Consider the following 20,993-nt stretch of genomic DNA (forward strand, 5'->3'; position numbering starts at 1 on the left):
ACAAACATAAACAGAACGTAAACCTGGTCTTCGGCGTCATAAGCGGACACTTTAACCAGGCTACCACCACCATTTAGTTAATGGTTGGGATGTAATACAATAAAATTTCAGGTCTTGGATCATGCTGTCTAAACAAAGCTTGATGTAAGGTCTATTTTTCAAGGCATGTATAATTAATTCACTGATTATACTTTTTCAAGACGGTAAATAACACACCAAGTGAGCTTTCAAATGTGTATATAGGACATTCTGGCTGTATTCAACTTTTAGAATGCTTCAACTGCATATACCTTAAATCCACTCAAATGAAATTTTTAGCAAAGGTGTCACCATTGCCTTGTTCTGGTTCTGTTTTGATGAGACCGAATTGTCCATGTTGCAAGAATACAAAGAAAGTGAACCTAAAATTTAACTTTTTCAGGAATGGTAATCCTGATTTATCTCATACCTTTTTCATTTGAGTATTTTGACTGACTGACTGACTGAGTTTGGTTTTACCTGCGCCGCTTTAGCAATATTCCAGCAACATCATGCCAGGGGGACACCAGAAATGGGCTTCACGAGAAATTTGCACCCATGTGGGGATTCGAACCCGGGTCATGCAGCATGACGAGCCAACGCTTTAGAACTACTAAGCCACCCCACCGCCCCCATTTGAGTATTCACTTGATTCTTTCATGACATGATGCCTAGTTTGAAATACATTTGTATCAGATACTAACATGCATGTACAAGTTACGGTTATGCCTCAATACATCCTGCTTCCATGCATGCACTGCCATATTGAAATGTCAGAATGAGGAGAGTAAATATGTTTAATGTTAAAGTAGTTATACAACAAAATATGAGTTAGATACCGAAACGCAGATACAAACACTGCCAACATACACTTTTCATACTAAACTTTTATATAGTGAGTGAGTACGTTTTATGTTGCTTTTAGCATTACTCCAGAAATTTGGCTGGGACACCAGAAATGCTCTTCACACAGTATAGCCGTAACAGGATTGAGCACAAGCTTCAGCTTATGACTGCGCTGACCTGGCTGCCACCGTGGTTGCCTGAGCAAACTACTATTCCTGGCAAAAAGGGACGTCTGAGTTTGAAGTTTAAAGCCCAGGGTGCAAAGCTCAAGTTCCAGCCACAAAGGGCCCTACAAGAAGGCTCTTTCCTTATTACATGGTGACCAGTGAGTGAGTGAGTTTAGTTTTACGCCGCACTCAGCAATATTCCAGCTGTATGTTGGTGGTCTGTAAATAATCGAGTCTGGACCAGAAAATCCAGTGATCAACATCAGGAACATCAGGAGCCTGACCACCAGATCCCGTTAGTCGCCTCTTACGAACAAGCATGGGTTACTGAAGGTTCATTCTAACCCAAATCTTCACGGGTTGGTGACCAGTGTGATCGATCACATAAATCAATACGATAAACCTGGAATCACAATCTGATAAGCCGAGTGCCAATAGTGCGGCCTACCATGAACCTCTTCAAGGGGACGGGGCTCCACATATCATTGACTTCTTTCTCAATAAACTCTTTACTTGTGTTCCTCATATGCTTTGATACTGGTTTTACATTGTGCCTCAATTATGCAGACAAACAGGGATTATTACCCCTATGTGTTTCCATACAGTACACATCATATGTTAGGAACAAAAACTATGGCACAAAGATGTTAATACATTCACATGTACTCCTAATACGTTCCATTTACAATATATGAAACAAATAATAGTAATAATAATCTCTGGGAATGTCAGTAATACTTCAGAGGTAGTAAATAGACGTGAAACGGTATACTGCGGTATTAATTAGAACCGTTTTCATTTTGCCTTTGGTTCTGTTTACAGTAATGCAATCAAACATTATTCAGTATTTTTCGGTTTTTGCACCATCATTTTATATACCTTTTAAACCTTTCTAAAATTGTTTAGGAATCGAATCATTTTGTCAAAATCTATCTAGGTTCGCCTCTTGTTGTCAATTTCCTGCATTATGATCATATCTCATTTACCAAACCGAAACGGACCGGACCGAAACAGACCGAACCGAAGGCCTTGTACCGCAATACGTAACGTACCGTGCCAAGAGCGTACTGTTTCACCCCTAGTAGTAAACCTTTTCTACATATGGTGTCTTAAGGTTTACAGCATTTCACAACATGGTGTTCAGCCTATAATCATGACTCGTCTTGTTACATCACTCACAGATGCATGGGCACATTTACTGTATGTCATATCACACATCCTAAGTGAACAGTTCGGTTTAATGTTACAGTAATTCATTGTGATAGACAAATATCATAAGCTGCTGTATACGGTTCAGTCACGCATGAAATGTTACTGGCTACCCAGGGTAAGTTGAGATGTGACCTCACAATTAACCCCCATGACATTATATGAGGGACACCCTCTGGTATGAACCATTGTAAAGACTGACTGACTGAGTTTGGTTTTACGCCGCTTTTAGCAATATTCCAGCAACATCACGGCAGGGGACACCAGAAATGGGCTTCACACATTGTACCCATGTGGGGATTTGAACCTGGGTCTTCGGCGTGACAAGCCAACACTTTAACCATTAGGCTACCCCACCGCCCCCATTGTAAAGAAAGGGGTATTAGGTGTTAGCCAACAAGTAGTACCATAGATATGTGCACAACACACATACACCCTCTCTACCTGCAACAAACCAAGCAGGATTGCCCAAATGCTGTGGAGCGCGTTCTTGTCTCAACTTGTTTTGTGAGTTGGTTCAACTTATCCTGGATTACCAATAAAAACATTCCTGTAGTCTTGATCTTTGGTATCTATTCCTAAGCATCATCATCATCATCATCATCATCACGTCAGGCAGCAGTATGCAGCACACACCTATCTCCCTGTGAAGATTCCGTGATCTATTCATGCAAACTGACAGGCTTGGGTGACACTTACCTGAGTCTCTACGAGATGAGTACCCCGAGTACCTCCCCCTGCCACGCCCTCTCCGGTAGCCACGCCCCCTTTCACTCAACACACTGTCAGTCAAGTAGCCAGATGTCCGCCTCTCTTCTGCCATTACTTCTGCAGACCAATCACCAACAGGCTCTGGAGACGTGGCTTCATCCCCTGATACCAATACAGAGAGAGTGAGGTGGGATTTGGAGGTCATACATCATCATGAATGGCTTCACAGAACAGATGTTGTGCCTAGGGTCTAAAATTGCAGCAACATCCTAATGGGAGCTCTGCCAGAGAAGCATCCTATAAATTGATCAGATGAAAGAATCAAAGCATGGTCTAGATAAACAAAAACACTGACTACACAACCAGGCTGCCCTGCAGTTGTATTCAGGTTGTGAAATCAGTTCATCTCACCAGTGTTCATGCCATGCCGCTCTGTTGCCCATCTCCGTCCTCGCCCCATGCCACGTCCACCTCGGCCACGCCTTCCTCTTTCATCTGTGTAAGGGTCATTGCTCCCTCTAGAAATGTAAACATTTATTAGACAACTATGACTAAACAAAGTATTGAAGAGCTGCAACTGAAGCAGATACTGTCTGGTGAACCCAAACTTTCTTGCCCAGTGGAAGATGGCAAAATATTCAGTCCTCAACTTCATACAATGTAACAGCTATTGTTTATGGATGAAGCAGCTTAGTAACTTTACATTGACAATACAAATGAAACTTTCAAATGGAATTGCTCAATTAAAGGAGCCAGGGTGATAAGCACATAAATGGCTTACACATATTGAGGGGCAGTCTAGCCACATCATAGGGGTCTACACAGAGCTTTGGATAACTTTGTTCACGCAAAGTGATACAATGTTGTTTTCTTACCCCTGGTAAAAAGTTTGACGAAAGCGTAACCCATAGATAAGCCACCCCCCTTCTACAGACTGCTTTTTTTGGTCCTCAAAATTCAGCTTATCTATGGCAATTTACGGTATTCTCCCTTTCATGACCAGAATAATCAACAATCGTACAATTCAGAGAAAATCAACCAGGTTTTACTAAGCTAAGTTGCGCCAGAACCTCTAAACCATCACTTTAGAGCAGACAACAACTAAACAGACTGATTCCATAATGCCTTCAAACTGAACAAACGAACCTCCTTTCCCCGCGGAGGGGAAAGTAGGGCCCAGACTGGGGCCAGAGAGACTCTTCAGCTGTTGGTCTATCTCCTGCTTTGCTTGTCGCAGCTGCTCCACTTCCTGTGGTACAAATTAAATGAACAAACTGATGGGATGTTCAGGCTCTCAAGGAAGGCCACATCTTTCTTTATGCTTTATGACTGACCATTTAATAATTATAAACTTATGTCACGAAAGTCTTAGGTGTGATACACGCTGGTTTTCTTTCTACAGTAATATCAAAACTGTTCCAGAAAGAAACACATGCCACTTTCATCACAACAACCAATAGGTATTAAAGAGCATAAATTGGTTTCCTTCTTTCTTTTAAAATGAATATGTCTATTCACGTTATCCATATAGTGGCTATTGTGTATTTAATTACAATTTCAATTTCATTTCACTATAGAGGTATATGGAAATATTAGTGTTACTTTTTTAAGTTTAATAACAAGTACTCTAATTATACTGTTAATATGTAGGTTTAATGATAGGAACAAATTATCTCAGTCAGCTGTATATTCAAGGAATGTAGAAGACATAGAACTTACCCGTAAAATGTGTTAAGAGGTAATCTTATAACAGCTGTGCATTTGCAATACTTTCTACAGTTCCGACGAAAATGAAAGGCACCTGTCCCTGAAATTCAAAGGTCTGAAAACTCATTCGAGATCCGATCATCTTAAAATTTTATCTCACAAACAATGAACACAACAGATATCAGAAAACTGATAGTTAATATTTGGGATCAAGTTATCTGTCCATACCATCAGGGCAGGCAGGGTGAAAAGAGGTGCCATGTATTGTTGACTTCTAACGGCACTTATGAAATGTGAAATTGGGCTTAGAGGCTTAAAACACGCTCAAGATCTTTCTTTTTTTTGAGAGAGAGAGAGAGAGAGAGGGAGGGGTGGGGGTGGGGTGGGTGGGGTGGCGTATGAATTCGTGATGCTGATTGTACTTGTCTGGACTTAATTGGGTAGTCTGCCGATACACTGAAATTTCATGCAGTAGATTCTCGCCTTATTCAGACACTCATAATACTGACACCTGGTCGTCCAATCTTGGTTTTATCTGTCGATACCGAACGCCAGGCAGGGTGAAAAGAGGTGCCTGTTTTAAGGTCTTTTTTAGGAGTCTTCCGCTCTCTGGGCAGACACACTATCCACTATACTAGAGCAGTGGGGTAGCTAGTTGTTAAAGCGTCCGCTCGTCACTCCAAAGAACAGAGTTCAATTCCCCACATGGGTACAATGTGTGAGGCCCAATTCTGGTGTCCCCCGCCGTGATATTGCTGCAATATTGCTAAGATTGGCGTAAAACTAAGACCCAATCACTCACAACCCACTATACTGGGAAGGCTGTCTAAAACAATAAAGGGCAATCGTGACTGAAAACTAACTTTCGATAAAATATGTGTTATGTCCTGGCACATATTGTAGTCAGTCTCAAAAGTGTGTATTGAGTATACGTAAACACACCTTGTATAAATGTACATACAGGCGAAGACAGACGTTATCAGTTATGCTGCTACTACTACTACTACTACTACTACTACTACTACTACTACTACTACTACTACTACTACTACTACTACTACTACTACTGCCACTACAGCGTCTTCAGAACGTAGTTCCCACATTTGCACAGTTTCTGCAATTGCCAAGTGGCAGGATTCAGAAAAAACGTCATTTGAACAAATGACGTTTTTTTCTGAATCTTGCCACCACAGTTTCTGCATATTGCCAAGTGGCGGGATTCAGAAAAAAAACGTCATTTGAACAAATGACGTTTTTTTCTGAATCTTGCCACTTGGCAATTGCAGAAACTGTGCAAATGTGGGAACTACGTTCTGAAGACGCTGTAGTCGTAGGTAGTAGTAGTAGCAGCAGCAGCAGCAGTAGTAGTAGTAGTAGTAGTAGTTTATTTCGGTAAATCAGACCACAGGCCCATTTTACAATTAGTTATCAACAAAGATGTTGATGCTGCGACACCAGTGCATGTAGCAATGTTTAAGTTCAACAAGTTATATCTAGTACAATATACACGTGACTATAAAATGTGTAGGTTATGTAATGGACAATTGCTTGCTCCTCATTTTCAGAGCAAAGAAAGTAAACTTGGCAAGGTTATTAAGCATGAAAGTATTTTTGGTGGTAAATAAAAGTTTACATTTACACTCTGAAGGAAATTTGTAGTAATAACTTCTTCTAAGGTCATTATTAAATGGACACATTAGACAGACATGGTATTCTGTTTCTACATTTGGGATGATACAGAATGGACAAAGTCTTTCACGTTTAGGTATGCCTAATTTTCTACCCTGTGATATCATAAGATCAGTACTGGATGTACGAAATTGTGAAAGAGTAATCCTAAATGCATCAATATTCACAGCATTTAAATAGTTTTCAGATTCATTACATAACTTGATTGTTTTGTAAAAATACAATGAAGATAATTTGTCAAACGATTCAAAGAGAAACTGATTATCAATATCAGTACACCGTGTTCTAAAAGTTGATAGAATTGATTGAATGCAGGAAACAGATTGCCGGTTCCAAATTTCACGACATCCATATGAACATGAAGACGCTGTATAAACACATACATGTACAGATGTCATTGACGTCACACTACATGCCGATTTAGTTGACTTTATCATTATAACGCCCAAACTGTGACAACATTGCAGAGCAGCCAACATTCTACAACATTTTCAATATATAGTTGATATATGAGCCCACCTTTGTTAAGCTAATGGTCACATAGAGGTACATGTAATTCGTGGGTGACTTCGGAAAACTGTATCATTCGATCGACATAAAGAAATGAAAGCTGCGTGAACAAAAACAAACTTCGATCCATGTCATTTCATGTCATATTTCAACTTCCCAATTCGGATTTATAACTTCCTTTAGTGAATAACTGATAACGTCTGTCTAGGCCTGTATGTACATTTATACAAGGTGTGTTTACGTATACTCAATACACACTTTTGAGACTGACTACAATATGTGCCAGGACATAACACATATTTTATCGAAAGTTAGTTTTCAGTCACGATTGCCCTTTATTGTTTTAGACAGCCTTCCCAGTATAGTGGGTTGTGAGTGATTGGGTCTTAGTTTTACGCCAATCTTAGCAATATTGCAGCAATATCACGGCGGGGGACACCAGAATTGGGCCTCACACATTGTACCCATGTGGGGAATCGAACTCTGTTCTTTGGAGTGACGAGCGGACGCTTTAACAACTAGCTACCCCACTGCTCTAGTATAGTGGATAGTGTGTCTGCCCAGAGAGCGGAAGACTCCTAAAAAAAGACCTTAAAACAGGCACCTCTTTTCACCCTGCCTGGCGTTCGGTATCGACAGGTAAAACCAAGATTGGACGACCAGGTGTCAGTATTATGAGTGTCTGAATAAGGCGAGAATCTACTGCATGAAATTTCAGTGTATCGGCAGACTACCCAATTAAGTCCAGACAAGTACAATCAGCATCACGAATTCATACGCCACCCCACCCCTCTCCTCTCTCTCTCTCCTCCTCTCTTCTAAGCCTCTCTCTCTCTCTCTCAACAAAAAAAGAAAGATCTTGAGCGTGTTTTAAGCCTCTAAGCCAAGAATTTGTTACATTTCATAAGCGCCGTTAGAAGTCAACAATACATGTCCTTTGCATGACACAGAATACTAGTGTGAGCAGGCGGGAGTGCGAGGGGTGTTGAGTCGACAGTCAAGACACGCTGCTGGTAGCCGTTATCTATTTAGCAATGGTTGTCAATATTTTGTTTGAGTGTCACTTTTAAGTTGATGAACAAGATCGTTTTCATCCTCGGCAAATAGTATTCATATACTTAGGTAATTCAGCCGTATATGCCGAGTGTGATAGGTTTCCCTTATACATTGAAGCAAATATGAAAGTGTATGAAACTTGTTAAATATTGGTTAACATTATTGAGTCTGTTTCCAAGCAGATTACCAAAAAAATGTTATAACATGACGATTATTTATGATAGAAATGGGAAAAGGAATTGGGTCACAAACGTAAAAGATTTTTTATTTCCTATTGGACTTGGAAATGCATGGTATGAACAGGAAATAAAATATCACTCATCTGTTAAACAACGACTTAAAGATATATGTACAAAACTGAAATGAAAACGTATCTCTTTCTGGCGATTTTTTTTAATTATAAAATCATTAAACAATCTATCAAGTATCCATAAAGAAAAATCTCTGTCAAACGTAAAATGTGTTAAAGGTAAGAAAATTCGTCGACCCAAGTGTTTGTAACGTATCGTTGAAATTCTGTAACTTCTCCCCATCTGGACCATCATTCATCACCTCTAGCCAAGCATCTTGGACTTGTCGTAGAGGCAGGAGATGAAGGGTGGCGAATGTCCGGACATGCTGCTGAATGTGAGCATCGTTCCTGTAGTCCACTGAAAGTCCAATGGTTGAAACATGACGCAGCAAGGCTTGAGTGAAGTGGAAGAATCGTCTGAATCTGAAAGGACTTCTTGGATGGCACAAATGACAGCAACATCAAAGTCAGTTTGAATGGTTACTGGTGACAGTTCCATTCCAGTTGTGGTCAGTGTCAATGTCATGAGAATGTTGAAGAGACGCACATATACTTCTCTCGACTTCTAAGGAAGAGAGAATATGAAACAATATTGTCATTTTCTTTGCAAGCACACTGTTTCATGTTAACAATTCAATTCACATTGTAGCATATTTCTAATGCTCTTGAAATATATTCTCAGGCGAGCTCATTAATTGTTTTTTAAATGTCAAAGGGGTGTTTATGCTGTCCCTATTCGCCTACAATACTCAGTGAAGGCTGGTGTTGGGATGTAGGCGAATGTGAAGTAGGCAAAATGAGAACCAACCGTTCAACTATCCTTCTCACACCCATATCTATACAGACGCCTCAACTAAGGCCAACATAGGCATCATCCATGTACATTAACAATCTCCCTTAGCCGCAAACATGCACTATACTAACTTCACAACTATCAACACAGCAATACTAATTATACTGAACTCTACTTAATTCAGGCACTTCAGCGATCCCACTCCCTCATTATCGCCGACTCACTAAGTGCAATCACCCAGGTACAAAACATGCATTCCTAATCCAGAAACGACATTATTCCCCTTATCCAACAATTATATACTTTCATCAATCAAATAAACAAACACATTTCCTATGGATCCCACCACACACAGACAAATGGTGTCCTCCTATAAGAACTACAGTCTTAAAGGGGAAGTGTACACGAATAAATCACATTTATTCTTCTGTGTATCAAAGTGAACTGTTTTAATTAGTTAATACCAATGTTTGAAAATATACACTCATTTTTCTTACAATGTAAGTATAACCCTCAAAATAAGTGCTGAAATGTTATGCCAATATGAAGCCTTTGTTTGCCGAACTAAACAGGCCAGAGTTACCGCCCTTTGATTATGACGTAATTGGTGCCACTTGATTTTAAACTGATCAACTGTCTAGTCCCAAATCAAAAGATAATAATACTGAAATTAATCACGTGAAAAACGTTTGTGAAAATTCGAAAGAAGCATAAGAACAGAAAATGTAAGCAGCAGGACAGATTGATCATGTGTGTTTTTATTCACAACCTCACCTCAATGAAAATACCAAATATGTATAACAATGTTGACGTCCGTATGACATCACTATCGGGAAGCGACTTTTTCAAAATGGCGTGTTCACTAACACGAGTACGCCGGAGTTGTCGAAGAAATTTTCGTTGTTTCAAGCAACGTATATGCATAAATGTGACATGTAAGTAGTCCGAAATTTCTATCAGTCTGCTGGTCGTTATTTTCTTCTTGTTTTCATTGTGACCAAGGGGAATAGTCAGAAATTAAGAGAGGTACCGTCATCGTTGTGTGTGTGTTTGCGTCAGTCATGGCGTCACGCTTTCAGAAACCATGATATGTTGTGATGAATCTAGAAAAGCAATCGAATACACCTATTTTATTTTACTATCGCTTGCTACAATACCTTTCTCATGCATGTTCTAAAACTAATGAGCATGTGTATGCAACAAGTAGGCGAGCGGATACACAGTGTAAAATCTGAGATTGGCTTTGTTCACATTTCAAACAAGTGGTCCTTTCCAAGCGCGGCATCTGATATATTTCGTTCGATTTTACTGAAACACTTCGAATTGGTGACAAAGTCCATTTGTCAGTTTATTTTGAACCGTATGAGAAATTCAGGGATTCGTGTCAGGAAGATTGTGTTGAACTATATACAATTGATTTTATGGGCGAAATATAGCCGACATACATGTGGCGTGATTTTATAAACACTCTGTAAAATGGCTAAAAATTAACTTTGACGTTAATTGTGTTTGCAAGCGTATTTTCCAAAACATTCTCAGCGATTCTCGGTTCATCGACAATGTTTCAGAACGAGCATTAGTGATTTGATCATACAACAACAAAACTACCGCTGATCACAATGATAGGTCTTTTTCTTTCAAATTCAATTCTCCCAGTAAAATTTGACATTTGAATTAAGACACGCAAAACGCAGTGAATGGTGATGTAGTAATGTGTCAAAACTGGCGAGATTTACGATGCATGTAATTTTCAGTATATATGATCTACAATGAGCGAATGATATAGAAAAACGAATTTCAAATAGAGTTCAAAAGGGCAAATTGCTTTTATTTTCGTGATGTACATGGATATGGTATCGATATCAAAGTGAAGGTGGAAGAGGAAGGACAAATTGTACGATTTAATGAGCAAGTTTAGTAACAAACGTAGAATGCCGGCACATTCGCCGATGGCAAGCTAGATGTAGTGCACATTTTAGTTTTTGTGAAAAAATATATCGTTGAAAAGGCGACCGACACAGGTTGAATGTTATACAATTTGGTTACGTGGTAACACATTTAGTACAATGTATACGTTTTTTCAAACTGCAACGTCATTACAGTGTAGAACTGACATATATATATATATATAGCCAGCTGACGGCCAGGCAACAGGTGGATTAAAACAGTAGCCTCCGCATCGAGACACAAGAACCGCACCTATACCTGCGCCACGTGAAATGGGTCTAATAAGGTCTAACGACGTCATTCGTTTATCATTTGGGCACCAATGACGTCATTTCCAAGGGACATAAGCCATGGTGTGTTTATTGTGGACACAGAACTCTCGGTAAATGTTGAAAATATGAATTGATATAACGCAAAAAATAAATTAGTTACTTCTGATATATGTACGGGTTTGGATATAAAACTACTTGACAAACATTTTTCATGATGAAAAAGTGCAAGACAAAAAGGTTTATTTTCGTGTACACTTGCCCTTTAAACAACACTGGTCAGGGTCGAAAAACTTGGTAAACACCTATAGGAACTGCAGGGTGACAAAAACCACAGGGTAAACTATAAGTAAAACAAAACAAGCTTCTGTTCTGAACTTTTGTATCTTGTATGTTATATTCATATTTCAACACCTTGTCAATGGATGCCCTTCCTTGGAACAAAGAGCATATCTTAAGAGACATGATGGCATGGCTCGTTGCTTTATTACCGTCTTCGTCATGTCTGTGGCTTTGACTCCGAGGTCAATCCATGGTACGACCCTGAACATGTCCAGGGCGTCATGGAAAATGATGCTTTCAAACTTCTGTGGAATAGGCCCATAGACAGCCTCCTGCCAACAAACTTGATCTTGTGCGTTTTGATAAAGCCAATGAATTTATTTATGTCATTGAATTTTCTGTCCCTTGTGACAGCAATGTGATTGACAAGATTCAGGAAAAGCATGATAAATATGCGGACCACGCCTTTGAAATGTCTCCCTTGCATCCCAAGTACACTGTCGTCAGGCTCCCCATTGTTCTCGGTGCCCTTGGTTTGGTACCTCCTGATCTCTTGGCGCAGATCAGGAAAGTGCCCGGGTTCTACTCCAGGAACACAGCCCTTCTGACACTCTGGGTAATGCAGAAGGCTTCAGTGTTGGGGAGTCTACATATTCTCCGGAAAGTTATTGGTGGGTTCGACTAGGCAGTGTTTCCTGGGAGAAGTCCTATTCGTTGTCTGGGCTGTGTGTAGAGGGGGAGAGAGCCCTGAGCTGATGATGAGCCTTACCAACCTAACTGTGCCAGGATCACCCGAACCCTCTCTGCTGCATTTTTCATCTTTAATCTGTAAAACATAATCATAATATATATCAGCACTGGAAAGTATTTCAGATTGTTTTCACATTGATTGTTTCACTGGGTTTCACGTATTTCACTGGATTGTTTTACTGGGATTGTCAAGCGTAACTAGGTGGCCAACAGCATCCAAATATTGAAGAGGAGTCTTCTCTGCTCGACGAAGCTGCATTTTCAATCGATCTAATCTGTTGTCAATTTCTTTGTACACTCGCTTCCTTCTGGGAGGAGCAGCACCAAAGTCGAGCTGGGCAATCTTCGTCCGTTCCACTTTTTTCCACACCACAGATCAGTAATGGAAATGGAATCCATCAAGAAGTACTTGCTGATTTCCCTTCTAAGACAGAACAAACTCTACTTTCCGAAGCCCAGCCATATCTGAATGTTAGCTGAATGTCAACCATGGCATTGCTAGATCGTTATATGGGCACATGCATGATACGTATCTTTTACTCAAAATTTACCAGTGTATACATCTTATTATACTCATCTAGTATCATTTCCTCATTTAAAATACCCAACAAAATGTTTTACTTTAAACAAACCATTTTGCTAAATACATCCTTCTCCAACCTAACTATTTCTGTATTTAACATTGTCGAAAAAGTGAGTGTATATTTCACCAAACTAATCTTTTCTTGCAAAACCCCTTGAAATACAATACTACAGTCTTAACAGTGTTTGGTTTACACTGTAGTTCTTGTGGGAGTAGTTACTTCATTGGGCACCGGCACTATTCATTATTCACAATAGTGGTGGCACAGTTGTCATAACACTTCTCATGTATCTCTTTTGAGGTGTAGTTCTTATGGCATGAAGTTCTTATGGAGGGTAACCCGCCAAACTAGCCACAACCCATAAATCACCATCTATTAACTTTAACTCTTCCAAATCAGAAATAAACCAACTCATTAAGTCACACATGATCAGTACCAACTTCCACGACAACATAACACAAACAAATCAACATGGATTAAATCACTCATTCACTCACCAAAACAAAATCCTAACATTATCAAACACAATCCAGATAGACAAATATAGGTGTTGTAACCAGAGGTATTAAGACATAAAGCCGCCATTTTGTTTTTAATCATGCACCTGGGTGACCTAATTAAACACCTGTCTCACCTCACTGTGATAACCCGTTGCTATGCACATGGTCTATTTTTGGATTTCAAAGTGTGTAGTAGAACGTTCTAGAAGGTATGACGTCATTTAGCAGGTAGGCAATATAAGGCCTCCATTAAGGGAAATTCATTCTCATCTCAATCGCCAGTGAGAACGTCTCTTCTCCGTAAAAAACCGTTCTATGCTCTTGACTCTACTGGTTCTGTTGACTGTTGACCTCGAAAATGGAAGCAGTTCACCGGGATATGCCCAGGAAGAATCACTCCGACCTCATGGTAGCTATACAACCTGTAGAAGCTGTGGGTGACAAACTGGTATAGTTTGAAGTTCTTACTATCTTCATGAAGACTGAAATTATTGAAAAACCACAATCCTTATTTGAACCTGTCAGAGAACCATTGTTCACATTAGCTAGACATGGGCCCCAAGCTTACTCTTTCTTGATTCCCATTGTCATCTGGACTTAGGAGGTTATGTGTTCGAAGTCTTGGAATAATGTATTGAACATTCACATCACGAAGCATGATGTGTATTCTAGTGGGAGAAGTTATCCTACGTGACGTGGCATCATACTCACCTTGAAACACTGGCTGCAACTTCCCAGTGGGTTCCAGCAAATAGCAGATGTCATGAAATCCAGTCCCGTGGGTTCTTATGTACAGTCAGACTTCGTTTATCCGAACACTTTGCTTTTTTTTATTGAATTGTTCGGACAAACGAATCATTCGGATATCTGAATCAGGACCTAGGCGGTCGACTACACGTGAAAACAAAACAACTAAAAATAACATGGAAACATAACTACATCTTTATTTAACATAACATCTTGCATAACATAATATAACATAACATGAATTTTATCGGCTTGAAAAAGTTTTTGATTGTGGATTCTTGACGGACAGAGTTGTTATTCGCTGCTTGGATTTTTAACACAGCTCCAGGTTTGTGAGGTCTGTGATATTTTCAAAGCGATAAATAAGATCTCCAATTTGAGATCTCACCTGATTTGATATTAATGTCTGGCTGGCTGGCATATTCTCGTCACAATCTTCAACTTCTTCATCATCACTTTACGTTCAGCAGGTGTACTAGCCATCTTGCTCAAATGCACAACGACTGACACCCCCGTCTTTATTTATGCTTACTCAATCAACGATTCGAATCAGTGTCAATGTCAAACTTTAATTGTTTCTTCTCTAATTAACCTACACGCCCTGTGATAAATATTCGATAAACAATGAATTAACTAGCATCCAGCACAATGTTTTTACAAGTGGTAGACAAGATAGACTTCAAGTTTTGATACCTTGCTGACAACAGACCTTGGGTTTTGATATAGGATTGATCAAAGATCAATGCAGTGAGCACTGTTGAGGAGCGGTAAGCTTCAGACATCTTGCCGAAGACAGCCTCGGTGTTCGGATATACGATGCAAATTTGTACATATTTTGCTGTTTCGTTACCAAAATTGACCATTGGGATACGGAAACCGAACATTCGGATATATAGGTAAATTGTAGCTAGAAAATTTCGTATTTTGTGAAGAATATTCGGAAACCGAGGTATTGGGATATCTGAAGTTCGGATATACGAGGTCTGACTGTAAATGTTGGGGCTAACATGTATGCCACATTGGATCAGCACGGTGTTGATCTCAGACAATGGGAAATGAATCTACAGATGGGAAAAGTCGTACCTATTGCTGACAATATCTTGTTGTCCCTGGACCAGTGGAAGAAACTGAGAGACTGTTGTGATGTGATGTCAGACTTTGTGCCAGAACTGAAGGACATGGTTCCCTGTATGGCACAAGAGGATCATCAAAACCAGATGGGTACCCCATGTGTTCCTTCTGTAACCCTAGTGACTACAGTCACTTGGTATAAAGCTATTCTTGGTTCAGACACTGTACTGTGCGGACGTGTTACCACTGCTCTCCCCTCTGGGATATCATGGATTTGACAACACTTTGGCCTTGGCAGGATTTGTGTACTTAATCAGAGGGGACGCTTGCAAGTGTTTTGTCAATGTGGTGTCATTGTCAAGAACTGGGACATAGATGATGATCCCTGGGTCGAACATGAAAAGTGGTCTCTAGATTGTCAATATGTGGCCCTGGTGGGAGTACCTCAGAAAGAGATGGCCAGTTGGGGTAGTCATGTGAATTTATATATGTCACCAAGACTGACTGACTGACGCCACTTTTAGCAATATTCCAGCAACATCACAGCAGGGGACACCAGAAATGGGCTTCACACATTGTACCCATGTGGGGATTCGAACCCGGGTCTTCGGTGTGACGAGCCAACGCTTTAACAATTAGGCTACCCACAGCCCCTTGTCACCAAGAGTGTGATGTAAAATACTGTATATTTGTGAAACTGTTATTTGTGATAAATTAACATTAGAGTATATCTGCATTGGTTGTCTATGTATAGTCTTTTGTCGAGGTATACATAGAGGTTTACTCGAATACTAATCTCATTGAGATCCAAAACACAATAGGGATAAGAGCTCGTTTTCTAGAATTATGGTGAGGTACGTGTTAAAACATTACAAATTTTAAGGTTCATGTTAATGTTTCAAGACGTTGAGGAGATTCGACAAGGCATCTTCGAAATGAACAGAGAACAGATTTTTGCTGTCTATGGTATTATCAATAGGTTATTAAAGGCAAGATTACCAGTGACTCAATATGAAAATGTCGTTTCCTGGGGACAAAATGATCAAAATAGCTATGCAGAGGTGTTACAAAGATTAGTTCACCCCTATGCGTTACAGATGGTATTTTCACCAGTTACATGCCTATCGTAGCATTTGTTTTGAAACCACAGTTTGTCAATGCGCTTAGATGAGACCATTCAAAATGCCTGTTTGTTAGAAAGAGCATTGGCTTAGTACATTTTGGTAAAATACACCCGTCTTAGGTTTAGTTTGTCATTCCGGGAGGAAGACCATGTATGACGATCCAAACAGTGATGCTGGACCCAAAGAGCTATACTAAGCCATGAATGCTGAAGGTCAGTTAAGACCGTGGCCCCCAAGATATCTTTATGAAGGCCATGAGTGGATATCTTTATGAAGCGCCATGAGGGCAATCTAGCTTCATTTAGCCATGGACCAGTGACAGTGACACTTCACCTTAAGCCGCTCCTGTTTTCATCATGAAAAATCCACAATACAAACTTTTCATACCCGATGCTAATAAATGGACACAATTGTACATGCTCAGGGCTGAAGGGAAAGGAGACCCTTATCATTCAATTATACGTCGAGGACGAAAATGTGCCACCATGTCTGTGGATCTATATTTGGAACTGTATGACCCAGAGTGGAAGAAAGACAAACAAAAACCAGAAACTACAGAGCAGCCTTAGATTAATTTTGTTACCCCTACTAAACAAGGGGTCAAACAGACCAAGGCTCTGATTCGGATGAAGAAAGGGGGATCTAAAGCCGATAAAGTTTTTTCCTCCTCCCAGAGTCCCATGAAGAAACGGCAGACGACTTTTTAGATAAAAGCAGCCAGTAGACAGGTTCCCAGCCATTTAGACTCGGACAACCATGCAGACATAGAAGACGGAAACATCAACAATCCTCTCCTTCTCCTCCTCTTCCACCTCATGGACCTCCTCTTTCATCAATGACAACTTGGCAACATCCGCAGCAGAAACCACATTCATCAGAAAGTACTACCCAGTCATGGGAAGAATTTATGCTACTACATCCATTCACCATGATCGTCTCAGGGTCAACCTACAGTGGGAAAACCTGATTAGTGAAGCAGCTCCTGGAAAGGATGAACATTAAACCTTATCCTGAACGTATTATATGGCTCTACAAACGATGGCAGCCACTGTATAACGCCATTCAAATCATGGCATTCCTTCTAACCTAAAAAAGGACATGTTTGCAGACTCCAGTGTTGTGAACGTCATTGTGCTTGCCAACATCGTAATCTCTCAGTGATAGCCTTAAACCAGAATTTGTATTACAGTAAGGATCCCACACAACAAAGAAACTCTCATTATCTGCTTTGGTTCAACAACCCTATTGATAAACAACCCATGACTCTGGCGAGGCAAATGTATCCAGAAAATTATAAACATTTCATGGAGCCGTTTCAAAGGGCTACTCAGAAACCTTATGGGCGCTTGTTGGTTGATTTAAAACCCGAAACACCTACCCCTTTGCGACTTTGTCCCAATGCATTCAGTTTAAAGGGAAACCTCTAAGCTTGGACAATTCAGTCTGCGTTAGACTCTCAGAGTGAGCAGACGTGTGAAGAAAACCTCCCAAAAATGCCATCTTGTGATGAATGTGGACTCATGTTTCAAGATGTGCATGATTTGCAAAAACACAGAAGAAACTGGACATCCCAAGCAGGACTTAAAAGGAAGTGGGAGAAGAAGACAACTTCTCTGCTGTGAAGAGACCACATCCTCTTGCAGATTGTGACCATTGCGGTCAAGTGTTTAGCAATAACCATAACTTACAAAGACATTTACACGATAAACAATGTCCTGAAATGGAAAATGATGATGATGATGATGATGATGCTGATGATGATGATGATGATGTATCGTTAAGCGATGTCACAGACAACATAAAAAAGAGGAAAAATATGATGGCTGATCTGGAAGAGCAAGGTATAAGACAAATGTATTCACATACACGTGAGCTCAATAAAGACTTTTTGGATGACAAACGACAGCTGTACATGAAAAATAGGTTTAAACGAAGACATGATAGAAGCCAAACTGAAGAAATTAACATGGAACACATTTAAAGAGATGTATGCACGATTTATTACTTATCTGTATCTGTATCATCTTGGGGTCCAAAGACACAAGAAATATTGATGCAAAGACACGAATAATCTGTATCATGAAGTGTTTTCAAAACTGTAGAAATATTAATCTTGGGTGGAAGACTTGACTGAACATGACAATGAAGACATGATATCTGATGCAGAGAGTGAAGGACAGGAGGATGGGGAGGGGCCATGAGACAATGTAACTCAAAACAGATGTAAACTCGACTTTGGGAGTGCTCCTAACCTAATGTCTACTGATGGAAACGGAGCTAATAAATATGATATGAAATCTCTCTTGTTTCTTGATGTATATCTATTTGCTGACTGCCACTAGACAACTGTTGCACAACTGACTAAAGATCATTCATGCTTGTTTTATGTGATAAATACTTCCTGCCTTGACCTTATTTCACTGAATCCAATACTTGACAAAATAACACCATGGGTGTCCACCACCTAATACAACCCATAAAATACTATTATCTGTCACCCTATTTCACTGTATCCACTGAATAACTTGATACTTGATACTATTATCAGTGACAAGAAGCTTACCAGTATTTAATCATAGTATACTGCCTGTGGAATAAGAACTGGCAACTGTGCATAAACCATTGAAATATTTCTTAACCTATACCAATGGTTGAGGAGCTGGCTAAGGCGCCAGGCTAGTGATACAGTGAGCTTGAGGTGTATGGATCCAGCCCATCTGTGACCGGGTGTCAACTTTGTGTGCAGACTCTTTCAGTGTTGTCACAATCCCCTAGTGTACAGTACACAACCCTGTGCACTTAAAAGAACCCACGAAACCGTTGGTATATGACCAGATGGTCGCCACATGAATATGTGCAAACACCTAGTTGTGGGTACAGCAACTTAAGCAAACTTGGACAAGAGCTGCAAAACGTCACTCCCTATTTGAAATTGGTAATCAGTTTGATTTAAACGCATGTAAATAACATAATAATTGTCGGAAAGATTTCAAAATTGACATGTTTGATAATCAATACTTAAAGACGAATTTCAGACAATGACAAGTCAAAATGACGACAGGCGGCGTGCCATACGAAAGTCAATAACAGCGTTGCATCGTCTGTACAAGGAGTGAATGAGACGGTTGATGAAGGCCATAGGAACTTGCGCCTACACTCGGTGATACGCCTGAGAGAGTTCAGCTGCAGTTGTCGGCCTTGGTCGCACATCATTGAGCCTCCTCTGAATCTCGTCTCACAAGGGTTCTATCGGGTTTAAATCTGGATTGAGGGCAGGCCATTGAAGAGTTCCCATGCCATGTTGACGGAGAAAGTCTCTAGTTACTCTGGCAGTATGGGCACAGGCGTTGTCATGCTGGAAGATGTGGTTTCCATGTCGACCAAAATGTGGCACGACGAAGGGTCTCAGCGCTTGATCAATGAAGCAGGCAGATGTTACACCATTTCCTCTACCAGGACCAATATTCTGGAACACCACAGGGCCTAGTTTGTGTTTGAGAGCAATAGCACCCCACACCATTATGCTCGGACCTCCCCACGAGTCTCTTCCCAGGACACAATCATCTGCAAAACGCTCCCCGCATAATCGCCACACTCTCACTCTGCCATCAGCTGTCGAGACGCAATCCCAGCTTTCATCAGAGAAGACTACAGTTCGACACTCACGGTAACGCCAATTCCGATGATGTGTGGCCCATATGGAGATGAGCACGACGATGTCGAACAGTGAGGATCGGACGCCAGTAAAGCCTGCGACATCTGACATTTCTCTGCCTAAAATGCTTCCACACTGTGTCGGCGCTGATTGGTCTCTGGTGATTGCCAATGGATGTCCGTGCAGTTTCCATTGCCCTAGCGAAACGATTTTGCAGGTGATGACGGGCAATCTGCCGATTTTGCCTCAATGTTGTCACAGGCGGTCTTCCACTGCGAGGACGGTCGGCTGTGCTTCCAGTGGCTTGGAATCGTTGCTGCAGGCAGTATATTGTTCGAACATGAACAGAAAAATGATTTGCAACATGTCTTGCAGTCTGGCCAGCCTTCAGTCTTCCTAAAGCTTGGTCCCTCTGTTCCCTTGATAATCGTGGCATGTCCTACTGTTGAACAGTGAATGATTTGGTGCATGTTTGGTGGCTCTTCCTATGGGGATGACACCTCAGGATGCACGTGCATTGCCATTTTCATGAAATACGCACAAAAACCTCGTCCCATCATTACTTTAGTAACTGCGTTTTGACGACATGTTTTTGTATCAATACACAATCTGAAACCCCATTTTCTTGAACACTGGCTACGAACCAGGTCTAGCTAAAATATAAAAAGTGAAAAGTTAATTGACATTCAGATGAAACATATCTGGCAAAAGTTTTGGTAGGGTGATGTTTCTTTTGCACATACATTAGACACATAAGATAATGTACTGCGAACATAACAATCAAAGCTTCACAGAAGAAAGAGGCAGCGCCCTCATTCAATCAGTCCATGTTTGTACACAAATTGTTCATACATGTTCATATTGCTGTTCGTCTCCATTGAAATGCCCTGAATGAATATGTTTTATCAATGGGGCAGCCGGCCAACAATTGTTCGTGCGGCACACGCAGGGTTCTTCCATTGAATAGGCCACAGCTCGGCCGACTGAAGTGGTTCAACAGACTGAGGCATGCGCCACAGCTCAGTCAATACAATACCCTTTCAAACGTCTTTAGAAATTGACTTCA

At 40.5% G+C, this 20,993-nt stretch overlaps 1 protein-coding gene and 1 long non-coding RNA gene across 3 annotated transcripts in view; both read left to right on the top strand.

Moving 5' to 3' along the window:
• Positions 1 to 7,432, top strand: part of LOC124265658 — a 15,510-nt gene extending 8,078 nt beyond the window's left edge. Inside the window, exons 2-3 of the long non-coding RNA XR_006895503.1 lie at positions 3,133 to 3,138; positions 7,422 to 7,432. This is a non-coding gene — a long non-coding RNA (uncharacterized LOC124265658). The remainder of the gene's footprint in view (positions 1 to 3,132; positions 3,139 to 7,421) is intronic.
• LOC124265631 overlaps positions 1 to 20,993 on the top strand; it is a 175,757-nt gene that overhangs the window by 24,853 nt on the left and 129,911 nt on the right. The window lies entirely within an intron of this gene.

Source organism: Haliotis rubra, unplaced genomic scaffold (genome assembly GCF_003918875.1).
Source record: "Haliotis rubra isolate DU_JTF1 unplaced genomic scaffold, ASM391887v1 Scf1214, whole genome shotgun sequence".
Taxonomy (NCBI): Eukaryota; Metazoa; Mollusca; class Gastropoda; order Lepetellida; family Haliotidae; genus Haliotis; species Haliotis rubra.